Below are 18,757 nucleotides of genomic sequence, written 5' to 3'. Positions count from 1 at the left end.
CCTTGCCTTGCATCGACCAGAGTCTCCTTCCTCCTGTCGGGTAAAAGGCATCTCCCTACTAGTGTGCATATACTAGCAGTCCCACTTGGCATACATGCTTTGAATACATTTATGTGGATGTGCCTCTTTCTCACCCATGTACACTTTAGTGCAACTTTAGCTAAAGTGATGAATGACTTTTGGCTGATATTGTCCTTGTTTGTCTTTGTCTAGCCTTACACACATTTTGTATTTGTGTACCATAAGCTGTTTTATTGCAGATTACTTAATAACCTATGTTATGATTACTCGCTACTCTATTGTCTACAGTTTGTTATATTTAGCTATTCTAACGATTGCCCTGCATTCCCTGCAGACAGAAATATATTCTTATATTCTTCTTTAGATATGCTCTCCTTTTTCCATTTAATATACCTTTCTTTTTTTCTTTTCTAACAAGTTATTAAGTTCTGTGTTCATCCATCCAGGTCTCTTTAAATGTTTCCAATTCTTCCTTCTAATTAGGATTGTTACCAATTGTGCAGTGAGAATTAAATTTAGCAAAATCTCCCATCCCAATCTTCTTGGACATTTATGTTCTTTTGAACATCCAGACATTGGACCTTTCCTGCCCTCTTTCTGAGTCCATTATAATCTGCTTTTCTGAAGTCCAACCTTAAAGTATGAGTTTGCTGGTCTTCCTCCTCTTTTAATCCAAAATTCAAGGACAGAATGATCACTGCCCCCTAAATTCCCAGCCACCTTTACTTCCTCAACCATTTCCTCCCTGCTTTTCAGAATTAGGTCAAAGATTGCAGACCCTCTTGTTCCTTTTTCTACCTTTTGAAAGAAAAATTTGTCAGCAAGAGATTATAAGAATTTTCTGGACCCATTACTTTTGCCTGAGAGACATTCCCAACAAATATCTGAAGAGATTAAATCTCCAAGATCACTTTGTCATACTTTTTTTGCACTGCCGAGGTACGCTTCGCAGGAGGCAGTAGACATTGCATGCATGGGCAAAATGCAGCGCTGCTATTTGCTGGAGGCAGTACACGTGATGCACACATGACTCAGTGTGAGGGAAATATGAGGGTCCTTACTGACTGCCCCTACACATCCTCTTGAGAAAACAATCTACTGAACACGCAAAACATGGGTTGGGCTTCCTCTCCTTGCCTTGCATCGACCAGAGTCTCTTTCCTCCTGTCGGGTAAGAGGCATCTCCCTACTAGTGTGCATATACTAGCAGTCCCACTTGGCATACATGCTTTGAATACATTTATGTGGATGTGCCTCTTTCTCACCCATGTACACTTTAGTGCAACTTTAGCTAAAGTGATGAATGACTTTTGGCTGATATTGTCCTTGTTTGTCTTTGTCTAGCCTTACACACATTTTGTATTTGTGTACCATAAGCTGTTTTATTGCAGATTACTTAATAACCTATGTTATGATTACTCGCTACTCTATTGTCTACAGTTTGTTATATTTTTTGAGAACAGAGACATCTGTTGTAAAAAGAGTTCATCCATATATTTAGTCTGCTCAGGTGGCCTATGGTAAGTGCCTACAATAGTGTCCTTTCTGTTCTTCTCTTCTTGTATTATTACCCAAACAGTATCTACAGAGCTGCCAGTCTCTGAAGCTTGGATCTCTGTGGAGATATACATTTTCCTAACATACGATGCAAAACCTCCTCCCCTCTTATTAATCCTGTTTCTAATAAATAAGTTATAGACTTTAGGGTTTGTAACATCCCACTAAGTTTCAGTGATGCCTCTTCCTGTGTTAAAAGCTCCATTTCTCCTTGTTTGTTTCCCATGCTCTGTGAATTTGTATAGACACATTTTACCTTGTAGTCGGTTTCAATCGATTGCAATCCTGGCCAGCTTAAGTGCAGTGCTCAAAGTTTAAGGCAGCCTACAATGAATGGTTCATTAAGTAACATGTTGTAAACATTAAAAAATATAGTAATATCAAGGAATTAAACAATGCTTATCATTGAAAATGGGAATATCCTGTAAAACGTGTTAAATTTGTAATGTAGAATATTTTTACTACAAGATCAGCAAGAGATATTGCACAAAATGAATACTGTGATTTGCCATAGAGCCACAAGTTTTGCAAATTTCCTTCAGAGCAATAAAGTCGAAGAACTTTGCAACAAATCTACAACATCTGCATTTCTTGGCAATAGCAACTAAACTTTGAACACATATATGCTCAGATCCGTTCATTGTTGACAAGGCTGCCTAAAGAGCTAATAACAGAAGATCTTTGAGGGTGTCAGGTGTCACACCCCTTCAATCTATCCCAAGGATAGATAATCAATATTATATGCCTGGACAGCCCCTTGAAGGAAAGCTGATGTCTGTGCAATTGCAACCTTTGCACCCATTGCAGTTATACCTCTGCTTGTACTTATCCTAGATAGCAGCCTAAATTCTGATGGGCAGCAGAAATATACAATAGCCTGCTACATTTATCTGCCCTAAATTTATAACAGTGCAACTTCAGACATTTTGTTTTCTTCCATAATGTTTAGATGTAAAAAATAAGTGAAACATTTCTTCAAAACACGTTGCCCTCTGGTGCAAATTTGTGGCTCAGTGACTTCACAGATATAATGTTCACCCCATCGGTGTAACTAGAGTTTGATGGACCTCAGTGCAAGACTTGGACCGGGCTCCCCCAATATATATGCAGTATGCCCCATCCTGGTATTTATATCCTACATCTTTTTATATATATCCCTCATTTTGGCTCTGTTCTTTACTGTATAGAAAAAAGTAAATTATTATACTCACTAGGGGTGAACATAGAAGTCATTGGGCCCCATTGCACCCATAGCAGAAGTATTATGCACTCCCCGTAGTACTCCATATAGTGAAATGCACTCCCATAGTCCTCCATATAGTATAGTGCACCCCATAGACATCCACATAATATAATGCATGCTCCATAATCCTCCATACAGGATAATGTCCCTCCCATAGTCCTCCAAATAGTATAATGCACTGCCCATCCTGTTATGTGTTCCTAATGCTGACCCGCATCCTGGTATATGTCGCGCAATCTTGTATATGTCCACATCCTGATTTAAAATCCCCATCCTGATATATGGCCCCTATCTTGGTATATGTTGGCCCCTTCCTGGTATATGGTGTCCCATCCTTGTATATGGCACCCATCCTGGTATATGGCCATCATCCTGAGCCTCATCCTGGTGTACAGTACATCCCACATCCAGGCATATGGCCCTCATCCTGGTATATGTTCACGTTCTGGTATATGGGCCTAATCCTGGTATATAAACAATACAAAACCCGGCACTCAACTTAATGGTGAGAAGAAATGGCAAATTTATTGTATCCCAAATCCAACAAAATGTTTCGGTCTCACAACGGGACCTTCATCAGTAACTGAAATGAGTGTATACATACAATCAAAACAAAAAAAATGGGGAAAATACAAAATACATAAATGATAGCAAAAAACCAAAGTATATACAACACATGCACAGCCTTATGCATATGACTATGGCAGATAATGGTAGTGAGTGGGTACTACTGGTGTAGAAGAGTGACCTCTAGCGTGGCACAGTGGTAGTACAGTGATGGAAAAATACATACCGTAAATTGGGATAATGCTGGAAGTAAGTGACTATATGACCTGTCTGGGAGTAGACACACAGACTGAAATGAGGAAATGAATATAAGAGAAAGTCCAGCCCAGAGGGATAGAAAATGGTTACGCACCTACCAGAAGAGCTCTAGTCAATATAATGTAGAATGTCCAACAAAGGAAGAGAGGTTACAGCCTATGGAAAATGAAACCTGTTTCACAGACCCTGGTAAACTCATAAGATACAAAGGTGGTAGAAGAAGGTGTAAGTAATTACCTATACGTGGGCTGTCATTGCGGTGTCCACCGCTGAATGGTCGGTGTGGGGAGAAGGCAGAGAGGCTGTATATATAGTGACAGAGGCCGGGAGGGCGTCAGTTGAAGAGACAGGTGCGGTGCAATGCCGCCCTGTGTGCGATCAGAGATGGGCGGAAGTGACACACCGGAAGTGGTGGGTCACATGAGTGGAAGTTAAAAATCGCCATATTGGAGGTGGCAAAACAGTGAAAGCTGATACAGTGCGCATGTCAGCAGCCGCAAGTGTGCGAGCTCAGTGTGTGGACTGAGTGCGCATGTCAGTAGAGAATTTGGATGGCTTGGTGCTGGGTACAAGATGTGATGTCAGCAATTATGGCGTACCTGTATGTGGCTAATACTAGAATGTACATATGGCAAATGCGGTGTACACTACAGGGGAAGTACACCCCCCTGTACCAACCCGATGTCTATTATGACATTGGGCCTTCGTGAGAAGAGTTCCTTCCGCCCACCTCAGGGCTCTCACGCTGTAGAAGCCTTTATTGGCTTCGTTCGGGATTCATTTCACAATATACGGGATGACATCGAAAAAGGTAGACTACACTACCCCTCCAATCTCTCTGCAGCGGAACACCAGGCACTTGCCACACTACAGAAAGACCCCAACCTTGTCATTAAGCCAGCAGATAAGGGGGGTGCCCTAGTCATAATGGACAAAGCACAGTATGTTGCGGAGATCCACCGCCAACTGAATAACACCTCTATATATGACCAACTTTCAAGGGATCCCTCTACAGAAATCAGGGGCAAAATTGAGCAAATCATTACCAAATATTTACACTTGGGTATCCTAGACCTTAAAACCAGTGATTTCCTTAGAAAGAAGAACCCCATAACACCGGTATTCTATACCTTACCGAAAATCCATAAAGATCTATCTAATCCCCCGGGCAGGCCGATAGTAGCTTCGACAGACTCTATTCTCTCCCCACTATCACGGTATCTCGAAAAGATCCTCACTAGTGTTGAGCGATACCGTCCGATACTTGAAAGTATCGGTATCGGAAAGTATCGGCCGATACCGGCAAAGTATCGGATCCAATCCGATACCGATACCCGATACCAATACAAGTCAATGGGACTCAAGTATCGGACGGTATCCCTGATGGTTCCCAGGGTCTGAAGGAGAGGAAACTCTCCTTCAGGCCCTGGGAACCATATTAATGTGTAAAAGAAAGAATTAAAATAAAAAATATTGCTATACTCACCTCTCCGACGCAGCCTGGACCTCACCGAGGGAACCGGCAGCGTTGTTTGCTTAAAATTCGCGCGTTTACTTCCTTACGTGAAGTCCCGGCTTGTGATTGGTCGCGTGCCGCCCATGTGGGCGTGTCCAGCCTCCCGTGACGTCACGGCTTGTGATTGGTCGCGTCGCCCATGTGACCGCGACGCGACCAATCGCAAAGCCGGAACGTAATTTTAAAATACTGAATGCCTAGAAGGACCTGAAAATTACGTCACGGCTTGCTGTGATTGGTCACGTCGCGGCCACATGGGCGGCACGCGACCAATCAGAAGCCGTGACGTCACGGAAGGAAGGAAAAGCGCGCATTTTAAGCAAAGAAGGCTCCCGGTTCCCTCGGTGAGGTCCAGGCTGCGTCGGAGAGGTGAGTATAGCAATATTTTTTATTTTAATTCTTTATTTTACACATTAATGTTGTATTTTACACATTAATGTTGTTTCGATACCGATACCCGATACCACAAAAGTATCGGATCTCGGTATCGGAATTCCGATACCCGCAAGTATCGGCCGATACCCGATACTTGCGGTATCGGAATGCTCAACACTAATCCTCACACCAATCACCCAAAAATCAGCTTCATTTATCTTGGATACTGGGGAATTTCTGCAATGCATTAGGGATCTACATAGGGTACCCCCTAACACCTTACTGGTTACCCTGGATGTCAAGGACCTATATACATCTATCCCACATCTGAATGGGATCAATGCAGTGCATCAGTCCCTCACTACCGCAGGCCTTGACACCGAACAAATTAATCTTTGTATTGAATTACTGACTACGGTATTATACAATAACTTTTTTCTTTTTCAGGATTCCTTTTAATTGCAGACACGGGGTACAGCAATGGGCTCCAATGTAGCGCCCCCTTACGCTAATATGTACATGGCACTGTTTGAAACTTCCATCATCTATAAGCATCCATTGTTCATCAGCAACGTTACATTATGGAAACGATACATAGATGACATATTTTGCGTATGGGGGGGCTCATTGGAGTCCTTGCAGGAGTTCTTCCTGTTCCTTAATGATGCCTGGCCAGGTATCAAATTCACCATCAGTCATGACCATAACGCCATTAATTTCCTTGACACTATGGTACTCAAGGATTCAGCAGGCCTACTAACAACTGACCTCTACTCAAAGCCAACCGACAGGAATAGCCTGTTACATTACCATAGCTTTCATCCACCCTCTACCAAACGCTCTATTCCCATATCACAATATCAACGAGTCAAACACATAGTCCCGGATGCAACACTCTGTGAGGAACGCCTCCAAGGTATGACCACGAAATTCCTAAAGAGGGGCTATCCCCCCACTCTTTTGGCAGGATCTAGGGACCCCCCATCTAGAATAACCAGGATGACCCCAGAAAAGCGTATCCCCTTTGTACATTCATACCACCCTTTTTATTTCATTCTCCACAAAACCATCAGGAGACACTGGCATCTCTTGTCCACAGCCCACCCAGACATACCAGAATTTAGAGAGCCTTTTTTGCCTTGTTTCAGGAGACCCCCCAATTTGAGAGACAACCTGGTCAAAGCAGATATTGGATCGAAGCACCCTCATAGACAGACTTTCCTTTCACGACCTAAAACTGGCACTTACCCGTGCCTTCACTGTGCACAATGTAATAATATCCAAAAGGGGAACACTTTTCAACATCCTAGATCTGGTAAAACATTCTATATTAAGAATTTTTTTACCTGCAAATCTTCCTACGTTGTGTATCTCATCAAATGTCCGTGTGGACTACTCTACATTGGCGAAACCACACAATCGGTCAGGGATAGGATTTCAAAACATAAAAGCACCATTCGTTGCAGTAACCTACGCCTTCCTATCCCATACCATTTCCACACACAGGGACACTCTGTCTCCCAACTAAAATACCAGGTTATAGACTACGTACCACCACCGAGGAGAGGTGGAGATAGAGTCACCTTACTTAAAAAGAAAGAGGCTTTCTGGATACACACTCTGGAAACCCTCTCTCCCAGAGGCCTGAACCGCGATTATGAACTTATGGCGTTTGTATAATTTAAACTCTGTTTATCTTGCATGGTTGTTAATTTGCTCTTCTCTGTTTCTCTAGAGTCGTCTCTATTGAATAACCGTTACAATGGATCACGAGCACCGTTCCACCCACCTGCCATCACCTGGCTCAGGATTATCACGTCCCCCTATTTCTGGTTATTATTATACCATCTGCTTAATAATAGTATATTCTATCACAGCACTGTTTGTACTATCTAATTACCACCATAACAGTAAAAGTATATTTTTCTCTGGTCCTATAAATTGTCACTGACCTGTCTGGATTTGTACATTTCTATACATTCCTTTGTTCTACATAGCGGCGGTATTCACCGATCTATCGCATACAGGGCAACTGCCAAACTATTCTTTTTATACCAAGTATCCATAGGGCACTATGGTCATTATGTGGCTATTGTACACATAACCCCTTGTAGCCTATATTGCTTCCCAATATAGTGTATACTGTATTTTCTCGCCACACACATATCTACTCTTACCACGGTATGGGCCACAGATAGTTACATAGATTCTCTATGCATTTCTGCGTTCTATATGGCGGTGACAATCACCGATCCATCTCATACAGGGCAACTGCCAAACCATTATGTTGCTACAGTACACATAACCCCTTGCATCTTATAGTACTTCCCCTGTAGTGTACACCGCATTTGCCATATGTACATTCTAGTATTAGCCACATACAGGTACGCCATAATTGCTGACATCACATCTTGTACCCAGCACCTAGCCATCCAAATTCTCTACTGACATGCGCACTCAGTCCACACACTGAGCTCGCACACTTGCGGCTGCTGACATGCGCACTGTATCAGCTTTCACTGTTTTGCCACCTCCAATATGGCGATTTTTAACTTCCACTCATGTGACCCACCACTTCCGGTGTGTCACTTCCGCCCATCTCTGCTCGCACACAGGGCGGCATTGCACCGCACCTGTCTCTTCAACTGACGCCCTCCCGGCCTCTGTCACTATATATACAGCCTCTCTGCCTTCTCCCCACACCGACCATTCAGCGTTGGACGCCGCAATGACAGCCCACGTATAGGTAATTACTTACACCTTCTTCTACCACCTTTGTATCTTATGAGTTTACCAGGGTCTGTGAAACAGGTTTCATTTTCCATAGGCTGTAACCTCTCTTCCTTTGTTGGACATTCTACATTATATTGACTAGAGCTCTTCTGGTAGGTGCGTAACCATTTTCTATCCCTCTGGGCTGGACTTTCTCTTATATTCATTTCCTCATTTCAGTCTGTGTGTCTACTCCCAGACAGGTCATATAGTCACTTACTTCCAGCATTATCCCAATTTACGGTATGTATTTTTCCATCACTGTACTACCACTGTGCCACGCTAGAGGTCACTCTTCTACACCAGTAGTACCCACTCACTACCATTATCTGCCATAGTCATATGCATAAGGCTGTGCATGTGTTGTATATACTTTGGTTTTTTGCTATCATTTATGTATTTTGTATTTTCCCCATTTTTTTTGTTTTGATTGTATGTATACACTCATTTCAGTTACTGATGAAGGTCCCATTGTGAGACCGAAACGTTTTGTTGGATTTGGGATACAATAAATTTGCCATTTCTTCTCACCATTAAGTTGAGTGCCGGGTTTTGTATTGTTTATTGATTACGGTTTGGGAACCTACCCGTGCACCAGATTTGGTTGTGCACACTTTAATTTAACCACATAATCCTGGTATATGACCCCCATCCTGTTATATGAACCCACCCTGGTATATGGTCCTCATCCAGGGCCTCATCCTGCTATATGGCCCCTATCCTGGTATATGGTCCCCTTCCTGGTGTATGTCCCCCATCTTGGTGTATAGCCCTCATCCTGGTATATGACACCTTTCTGGTATATGGCTCTCATCCTGGGCCTCATTCTGGCATATGTCCCCACCCTGGTATATGGCCCTCATCCTGGTATATGTACCCTATCCTATTATATGGCCTTCATCCATCCTGTTATAGGTTCCAACCAGGCATATGGCCGCCATCCTGGGCCTCATCCTGTTATGTGGACCCTATCTTAGTATATGGTCCCCATCCCGGTATCTGTCCCCATCCTCGTATATGACCCTCATCCTGGGCTTCATTTTTGCATATAGCTTACATCCTAGTGTCACCTAAATCTTTGCATATGGCCTCCATCCTGGTATGTGTTACCCCCATCCTGTTATACATCGCCCCCATCCTGGTAAATGTTACTCCATCCTGGTATATGCTGCCCCATCCTGGTATATGTCACCTCATTTTTGTATATGTCACCCCATTATGTTATAGATCCCCATCCTGGCATATGCTGCCATCCTGGTATATGACCCCATCCTGGTTTATGTCCCCATCTTCGTATATGGCCCTCATCACGTTACTCATCTTGGCATATGGCCCCATCCTGGTATATGTCCCCATGCTGGTATATGGCCCACATCCTAGTCATCATTTTGGTATATTGCTCCCATCCTGGTAATGTATATGGCTCTGCTTTTGTTCAATAGACAGAAAAATAAACTATAATCACTACTATGCACCTTCCCAATGCTCCTACACTGTGCGGCGTCCACTTCTTAAGCCGTCAGCTTACTTCAGCTTGCGACTGAAGTGCATTACGTCACTGCCATGCACCTCCGGTCACGTGCACACAGATGTCAGCTGCGGCGGCAGTGTGTATTGAGGCGCATGAACCTGATGGGTATGTACACTGTAATACACTTCGGCTGAATGTGTGTCCAAGGATGCACACTGTGTGAAGTAGGGGGTTGGCGTCGGTAGATCCCCCATTTACCCGGCTAGCTTGCTGTGGCGATAGCTGGGACCGAGATCGTTACACCCTTGGTTCAACCCAAATTATGTAAATTTTAATGTGCAGAAATGTTAATGTGCTTCAATCTCTAAATCTGGCATAATTTGACACCAGGGATTTTGGCCTAATGTGTCTCTTCCTTTTCAAACCTGATTTCTGTGTTTATATTTAGACTTCAGGTTCCCATCTTCAACTTCATATTATTTATGAGTGGAGCTTCATTAAATGGACTGTCATATTTCCAGGTACTGAAGCCTATGATTAAAAATATATTGATCTAGTCTTTGTGATCTATCGTTATGACTGAATTTGACTGATGACATCGCTGACAAGTAAACCAGGTTAATATTTATACCTTTACGTTCATCTATTATTTTTCTGTTCCTAACTAAGGATGGGAATGTATTATAGAGATATGTGACTATGGGAATAGTGAGAAGTAGATCACATTCTAAGGGAAATGTTTTCTATGGCAAGTATTAGTATATTGTTTTCTGTATATTTTAACCTAGCAGTATTCAAAGTATCATTGACTATTATTTTCATAGTTTCTTTAGTTTTTATTTTACTTTTACAAAATAATTTATTGATCTGAGCTTTTTTGCCTATATAATGTTTATTTCATTTATGAGGTTTTCTGCTTGTAAATATTCTACATACTATAGTAGCGTACAGACAGTACATGTACATCATCGTCAGTAGGTAATTGACATTCAGGTGATTACCTTTGATTGACAGCCAAACGGGTGCACTAATGCATTAATGGTTTAACCATGTAGGTATTACTATTACAATACTGTAGAATAATAGGAAAGGGGAAAGGGAAAACAAAAAGGGTATGCAAATAAAAATTTATTTTTATTAATTTGCTAGATAACATGTTTTAAAAACCATTAAATTCACATACATCCAAAAGAGGATTTATATTGGGTCACAGGTGAATGGGTAGTTGTGTGATTATCACAAACTGTGACCCATTAAAGTCCTAGTATAGCACTTGATTGCAGAGATATAATTATTTATAATGGGATTCCTCACTATTGTCCATTATTAATTATAAATCAGGTTTCATTATATCCATATTGATATAGAGTCACAGATTTTACAAGAACTGACAGGTATATGCATGTCTTAGAATTTAAATAACTAAGGTTATCTCTCGAGTATCATGTTGCTTGGATATGCTGGTTACTCAGCGAGTAGTGAGCGGTACTCTAAAACTAAAATCCCACATCTTTGGTGTCTGTTACGGAGCCAATAAGCATGCGGGGATTGCCTGTGAGCCACTGTAATGCCGCAGCCATTTTGGTTGTGGCATTACTGTGATTGGCTGGTCATGTGACATCAGAAATTATGAAATATAATAAACTTCGGCACTCCAAGTTGGAAATAAATCAAAGTTTATGTCTAAACTTGAACCACAGACATTCAAATTAAGCCAATGTTTCAGCCTGTATGTGGCTTTTATGAAGGTATTTCTATGAGATGCAAACACAAAATGTAAAGTCAAAACAGTGAAAAATAAAAAGCAACACATCAATTAACAACATCAGTTTCCATGTAAAACAAGGAAACTGTTAGGCATCATAGCTAAATCAATTCTGTGTGGGCTTTATACAGGACTGTTGGCTGAGGCAAAATGGTGGTAACGTAGCTCAAAGAGGAAGGTACAGGAGGATATCTTGTGGGCTCCAAATAGAAGATATGTAAATCATATATTCTATTTATAAAAGTAGAAAAATGCATTAGTATATAGAAAACTAAGCATATAATAAATAAATACAAATATAGAATGGATATGAGAAACAAAATGGAGAAAAACAGGTAATAATTAAAAAGAAGACAATAATATGAACATGGAGGGTTAGTATTGGACTCCGTCAGGGAACAGGTCCATGGACTGGCATAGAAACACAACAGGAGAAATGGAAAGTTTCAGAAATGTAGGTTAAAGTCCAGGTAGAGTCAGGTAAAAAGATGCATAACTGTAGGTGCTGTGACAAAACTTCAGGGTTTAGTAAAATGCAAGTGGAATGAGATAGAAATGGATACCTGTAGGTGCTGTGATAAGGCTTCAGGTCTAGTAAAATAAACTTAGACTTATGTGGAACTGCAAGTAGTAGGTGCCATAACATGACTCAAGGGTTAAATGCAGTGCACATATAGTCAGATAGAAAATATATACATGTGGATGCTGCGAGAGGACTAAAAGAACTAGTCCTCCATGTTGTGGAGGATATAAAGCGTGGAGTAATTGACTTCCTTTTAAAGCCAGTGGGTGTGGCTTGAGGGAAAGTTATGTGATAGGACACATGACTGGAAGGTCCTTGTGATAAAACATACGTGCGTGCTGTATAGGGGAAGCAGTAATAAAGTCATGATGTAAGCGAGGTTAGAGAGCGGGTCAGGTGATGAGGCAGCGATCTTGCCACCAAAGAAAGAGGATGTTAGCAATGTTTACAAGAATTTACAGGAACTGGAGGCTTTTTGTCAAGAAGAGTAGGCAGCTTTACCTAAATCTGAGAAAATAAAGAACCTCATCCACAACTACCAAAAAGGCGTCAAACTGTCATTGAGGGGGCAATACACGGTAGTAAGAAATGAGGAATGTGAACTTTTGATCAGGGTCATTTGGATGTTTTGGGTTTTTATTATGATTTAACCCCTAATTGACAGAGCCAATTTGGTACTTAATGACCGAGCCAATTTTTACAATTCTGACCACTGATTCTGAGACTGTTTTTTCGTGACATATTGTACTTTATGTTAGTGGTAACATTTCTTCGATATTACTTGCGACTATTTATAAAAAAAAATGGAAATATGGCGAGAATTTTTAACATTTTGCAATTTTCAAACTTTGTATTTTTATGCCCTTAAACCAGAGAGATATGTCACACAAAATAGTTAATAAATAACATTTCCCACATGTCTACTTTACATCAGCACAATTTTGGAAACAACATTTTATTGTCAGGGAGTTATAAGGGTTAAAAGTTGACCAGCAATTTCTCATTTTTACAACACCATTTTTTTTTTAGGGACCACATCACATTTGAAGTCATTTTGAGGGATCTATATGATAGAAAATAACCAAGCGTGACACCATTCTAAAAACTGCACCCCTGAAGGTGCTCAAAACCACATGCAAGAAGTTTATTAACCCTTTATGTGCTTCACAGGAACCGAAACAATGTGGAAGGAAAAAATGAACATTTAACTTTTTTGTTGCCAACATTTTATTTCAGAACCATTTTTTTTATTTTCAATTTTGTTGTGCAATTTCTCCTGAATACGCCGATACCCTATATGTGGGGGTAAACCACTGTTTGGGCGCACAGCAGAGCTTGGAAGAGAAGGAGCGCCGTTTGACTTTTTCAATGCAGAATTGGTTGGAATTGAGATTGGATGCCATGTCATGTTTAGAGACCCCTGATGTGCCTAAACAGTGGAAACGCTCCACAAGTGACACCATTTTGGAAACTAGACCCCTTATGGAACTTAACTAGATGTGTGGTGATCACTTTGAGCCCCCAAGTGCTTCACAGAAGTTTATAAAGTAGAGCCGTGAAAATAAAAAATCGCATTTATTTACACAAAAATGATTTTTCACCCATAAATTCTTATTTTTACAAGGGTAACTGGAAAAATTAGACCACAAAAGTTGTTGTGCAATTTCTCCTGAGTACGTCCATACCCCATATGTGGGGGTAAACCACTGTTTGGGTGCACTGCAGAGCTTGGAAGAGAAGGAGTGCTGCTTTACTTGGAGTGCTGCTTTACTTTTTCAATGTAGAATTGGCTGGAATTGAGATCGGATGCCAAGTCGCGTTTGTAGAGCCCCTGATGTGCCTAAACAGTGGAAACCCCCCACAAATGACACCATGGTCAGCCATTTTGCCGTTCACTTCTGGACATTAGTGTCTGAGTTGGAATGGCCAGGTAAAACCCTCATTCCCGTATTTTGGAGGGGGCTGGCTGACAATATGAAGGACGCTTTGGCCACTAGGGAGATTCCCGCCACACTGGAGGAGCTCATAGCTGTATAAACTCGCATAGATCTTCATTTTCACGAGTGAAGGATAGAGCGAGCCCAGTGTAGGCAGAGGTTTCGGCTGGCTCCCACCTTCGCCAGACCTTTGGAATCTCCAGTCCAGGCATCCAAGTCACATGAGGCCATAGAGGTGACACGAGCGGGATCCATGTCCCAGTCCGCTCATGCACTTAAGGTCTGTCATGCTTGCCGGCAGTCAGGACATCTTGCCTCCAATTGTCCTCAGCGGTCGGGGAGACGTCAGCGTCTAGTGGCAGTTGGAGGAGGTACACTAGACACGGCGACGTTTGCCTCTAAGTTGTCCTTCAAGGGGACAATTACCATAAGCACATCCACTCTAATTGTAGAGCTATGCGTGGACTCTGGCGCGGAGGGTAATTTTATGTCATCTGCTTTCGCCCAGAGTCACGCAATACCCTGGTGATGCTCGTCAAACCAGTAACTGTTCGAGTTGTAAATGGGTCGACACTACCCTCACAGATTACCCACCAAATCATTCCTTTCACTCTTTCTGTGTCTCCATCACATCAGGAGAATATCTCCCTATTAGTCATTCCTGAGGGAATTGATGAGGTCCTGTTGGGGATACCATGACTACGCTATCATTCTCCTCATATAGAGTGGTCCTCAGGGAGAATTTTGGGATGGAGTAAATCCTGTGAGGGTAGATGTCAGAGGGAGTGCATTCAGGTTGCTACTATAGAGGTACCCGCAGATCTTTCCTCTCTCCCCAAGAACTATTGGCCCTATGCGGACGTGTTCTCCAAAAGGGCTATGGAGACCCTTCCGCCTCACCACCCCTATGACTGTCCTATTGACCTCTTGCCTGGTGCTGAGCCTCCCCGGGGTCGAGTCTATCTGTTATCTCTCCAGGAGATGGAGGCAATGTCTCAGTACATCCAAGAGAATCTGGCAAGAGGATTCATTAGGAAGTCAGTGTCACCTGCAGGGGCTGGGTTCTTCTTCATACAGAAGAAGAGTGGAGACTTACGTCCATGCATAGACTACAGCGGTCTTAACGCCATCACCGTTAAGAACAAGTACCCATTACCCCTGATATCTGAGCTTTTTGATAGGCTACGTGGAGCAAGGGTATTTAGAAAATTAGATCTGCGGGGTGCTTACAACCTGATTCGCATCCGTGAGGGGGACGAATGGAAGACGGCTTTTAACACCAGGGATGGGCACTATGAATATCTGGTGATGCCCTTCGGGCTCTGTAATACCCCAGCCGTTTTCCAAGACTTTGTGAACGACATCTTCCGGGATATGCTCACCACCTCGGTCGTAGTCTATCTGGATGATATACTCATCTACTCTCCAGATATTGACTCCCATCAGAGAGATGATCGCAAAGTCTTCGACCTCTTACGGGCAAACTCCCTCTACGCCACGTTGGAGAAGTGTGTGTTTGAGCAGGAGTCCTTGCCTTTCCTTGGTTATATCATCTCTGCCCAGGGTTTGGCTATGGATCCTGCCAAGCTACAGGCTGTGATGGACTGGCAGGAACCCCATTCACTTAAAGTGGTGCAGCGCTTTATGGGGTTCATTAATTACTATCGTCAGTTCATCTGTCATGAATCCCAATGGCTAGGGATAGCACAGGACAAGCAAGGTACAAATATATAACGGACGAGCTCTAGGGTGATGGAACCTGGGCTGACCACTGCCCTACGCCTGACTAACGCAACTAGAGATAGCCATGGAGCGTGCCTACGTTGTTCTAGACGCCACGCACCAGCCTAAGAGCTAACTAGTACTGCAGAGAAAATAAAGACCTCACTTGCCTCCAGAGGAATGAACCCCAAAAGGTATAGTTGCCCCCCACATGTATTGACGGTGAAATGAGAGGAAGGCACACACATAGAGATGATATATATAGGTTTAGCAAATAGAGGCCCGCTGTAAACTAGAAAGCAGAACGATACAAAAGGGGTCTGAGCGGTCAGCAAAAAACCCTAATCAAAAAACCATCCTGAGATTACAAGAACCCATGTGCCAACTCATGGCACATGGGGAGAACCTCAGTCCACTAGAGCTACCAGCTAGCATAGAGACATAATAAGCAAGCTGGACAAAAAACCAAACAACTGAAAATCAGCACTTAGCTTATCCTGAAAGATCTGGGAGCAGGTAGGCAGGAACAAAACAGAGCACATCTGAATACATTGATAGCCGGCAAGGAAATGACAGAAAGGCCAGGTAAAATAGGAAACACCCAGCCTCTGATGGACAGGTGGAAACCAAAGGCCGCAACCCACCAAAGTCACCCAGTACCAGCAGTAACCACCAGAGGGAGCCCACAAACAGAATCCACAACAGTACCCCCCCCTTGAGGAGGGGTCACCGAACCCTCACGAGAACCCCCAGGGCGATCAGGGTGAGCTCTATGGAAGGCGCGGACCAAATCAGTCGCATGAACATCGGAGGCGACCACCCATGAATTATCCTCCTGACCATAACCCTTCCACTTAACCAAATACTGGAGTTTGCGTCTGGAAACACGAGAATCCAAGATCTTCTCAACAACATACTCCAATTCTCCCTCCACCAGCACCGGAACAGGAGGCTCAACCGAAGGAACAACGGGCACCTCATACCTCCGCAACAACGACCGATGGAACACATTATGAATAGCAAACGATGCTGGGAGATCCAAACGAAAATATACAGGGTTAAGAATCTCCGAGATCCTATAAGGACCGATGAACCGAGGCATGAACTTAGGAGAAGAGACCTTCATAGGGACAAAACGAGAAGACAACCACACCAAATCCCCAACAAGAAGTCGGGGACCCATGCGGCGACGGCGATTAGCAAACTGCTGAGTCTTCTCCTGAGATAACTTCAAATTGTCCACCACCTGATTCCAAATTTGATGTAGCCTGTCCACCACCACGTCCACTCCAGGACAATCCGAAGACTCCACCTGTCCAGAGGAAAAACGAGGATGAAACCCCGAATTACAAAAAAAAGGAGAGACCAACGTGGCAGAACTAGCCCGATTATTAAGAGCAAATTCGGCCAGTGGCAAAAAAGCAACCCAGTCATCTTGGTCAGCAGAAACAAAACACCTCAAATAAGTTTCCAAGGTCTGATTAGTTCGCTCCGTCTGGCCATTCGTCTGAGGATGGAATGCAGACGAGAAAGACAAATCAATGCCCATCTTGGCACAAAATGTCCGCCAAAATCTAGACACAAACTGGGATCCCCTGTCAGAAACGATATTCTCCGGAATCCCATGCAAACGAACCACGTTCTGAAAAAATAAAGGGACCAACTCAGAGGAGGAAGGCAACTTAGGCAAGGGCACCAAATGAACCATCTTAGAAAAGCGGTCACACACAACCCAGATAACGGACATTTTCTGTGAAACCGGGAGATCAGAAATAAAATCCATGGAAATGTGCGTCCAAGGCCTCTTCGGGATGGGCAAGGATAACAACAACCCACTGGCCCAAGAACAGCAAGGCTTAGCTCGAGTACACACTTCACAAGACTCCACAAAGGTACGCACATCCCTAGACAAGGAAGGCCACCAAAAAGACCTGGCCACCAAGTCTCTAGTACCAAATATTCCAGGATGACCAGCCAACACAGAAGAATGGACCTCGGAGATGACTCTACTGGTCCAATCATCCGGAACAAACAGTCTTTCTGGTGGACAACGATCCGGTTTATCCACCTGAAACTCCTGCAATGCACGTCGCAAGTCTGGGGATACGGCGGACAATATTACCCCATCCCTAAGGATACCAGTAGGCCCAGAATCTCCAGGAGAGTCAGGCACAAAACTCCTGGAAAGAGCATCTGCCTTCACATTCTTTGAACCTGGCAGGTATGAAACCACGAAATTGAAACGAGAAAAAAACAACGACCAACGAGCCTGTCTAGGATTCAAACGCCTGGCAGACTCAAGGTAAATGAGATTCTTGTGATCAGTCAAGACCACCACACGATGTTTAGCACCCTCAAGCCAATGACGCCACTCCTCAAATGCCCACTTCATGGCCAAAAGCTCCCGATTACCCACATCATAATTGCGCTCGGCGGGCGAGAATTTTCTAGAGAAGAATGCACATGGCTTCATCACCGAGCCAACAGAACTTCTCTGTGACAAAACCGCCCCCGCTCCAATCTCGGAAGCATCAACCTCAACCTGAAAAGGAAGTGAAACATCTGGTTGACACAACACAGGAGCAGAAGAAAACCGGCGCTTAAGTTCCTGAAAGGCCCCCACAGCCGCAGGAGACCAATTAGCAACATCAGCACCCTTTTTACTCAAATCAGTTAAAGGTTTAACAATACTGGAAAAATTTGCAATGAACCGACGATAAAAATTAGCAAACCCCAAGAACTTCTGTAGGCTCTTAACAGATGTAGGTTGTGTCCAGTCACAAATTGCCTGAACCTTGACGGGATCCATCTCAATAGTAGAAGGAGAAAAAATGTACCCCAAAAAAGAAATCTTCTGGACTCCGAAGAGACACTTTGAGCCCTTCACAAACAGAGAATTGGCCCGCAGAACCTGAAACACCTTCCTGACCTGTAGAACATGAGACTCCCAGTCATCAGAAAACACCAAAATATCATCCAAATACACAATCATAAACTTATCCAGATATTCACGGAAAATATTGTGCATAA

The sequence above is a fragment of the Ranitomeya variabilis genome, chromosome 1 (genome assembly GCF_051348905.1).
Source record: "Ranitomeya variabilis isolate aRanVar5 chromosome 1, aRanVar5.hap1, whole genome shotgun sequence".
Taxonomy (NCBI): domain Eukaryota; kingdom Metazoa; phylum Chordata; class Amphibia; order Anura; family Dendrobatidae; genus Ranitomeya; species Ranitomeya variabilis.
The sequence above is the reverse complement of the archived record's forward strand: the minus strand, read 5'-3'. Positions refer to the sequence as shown.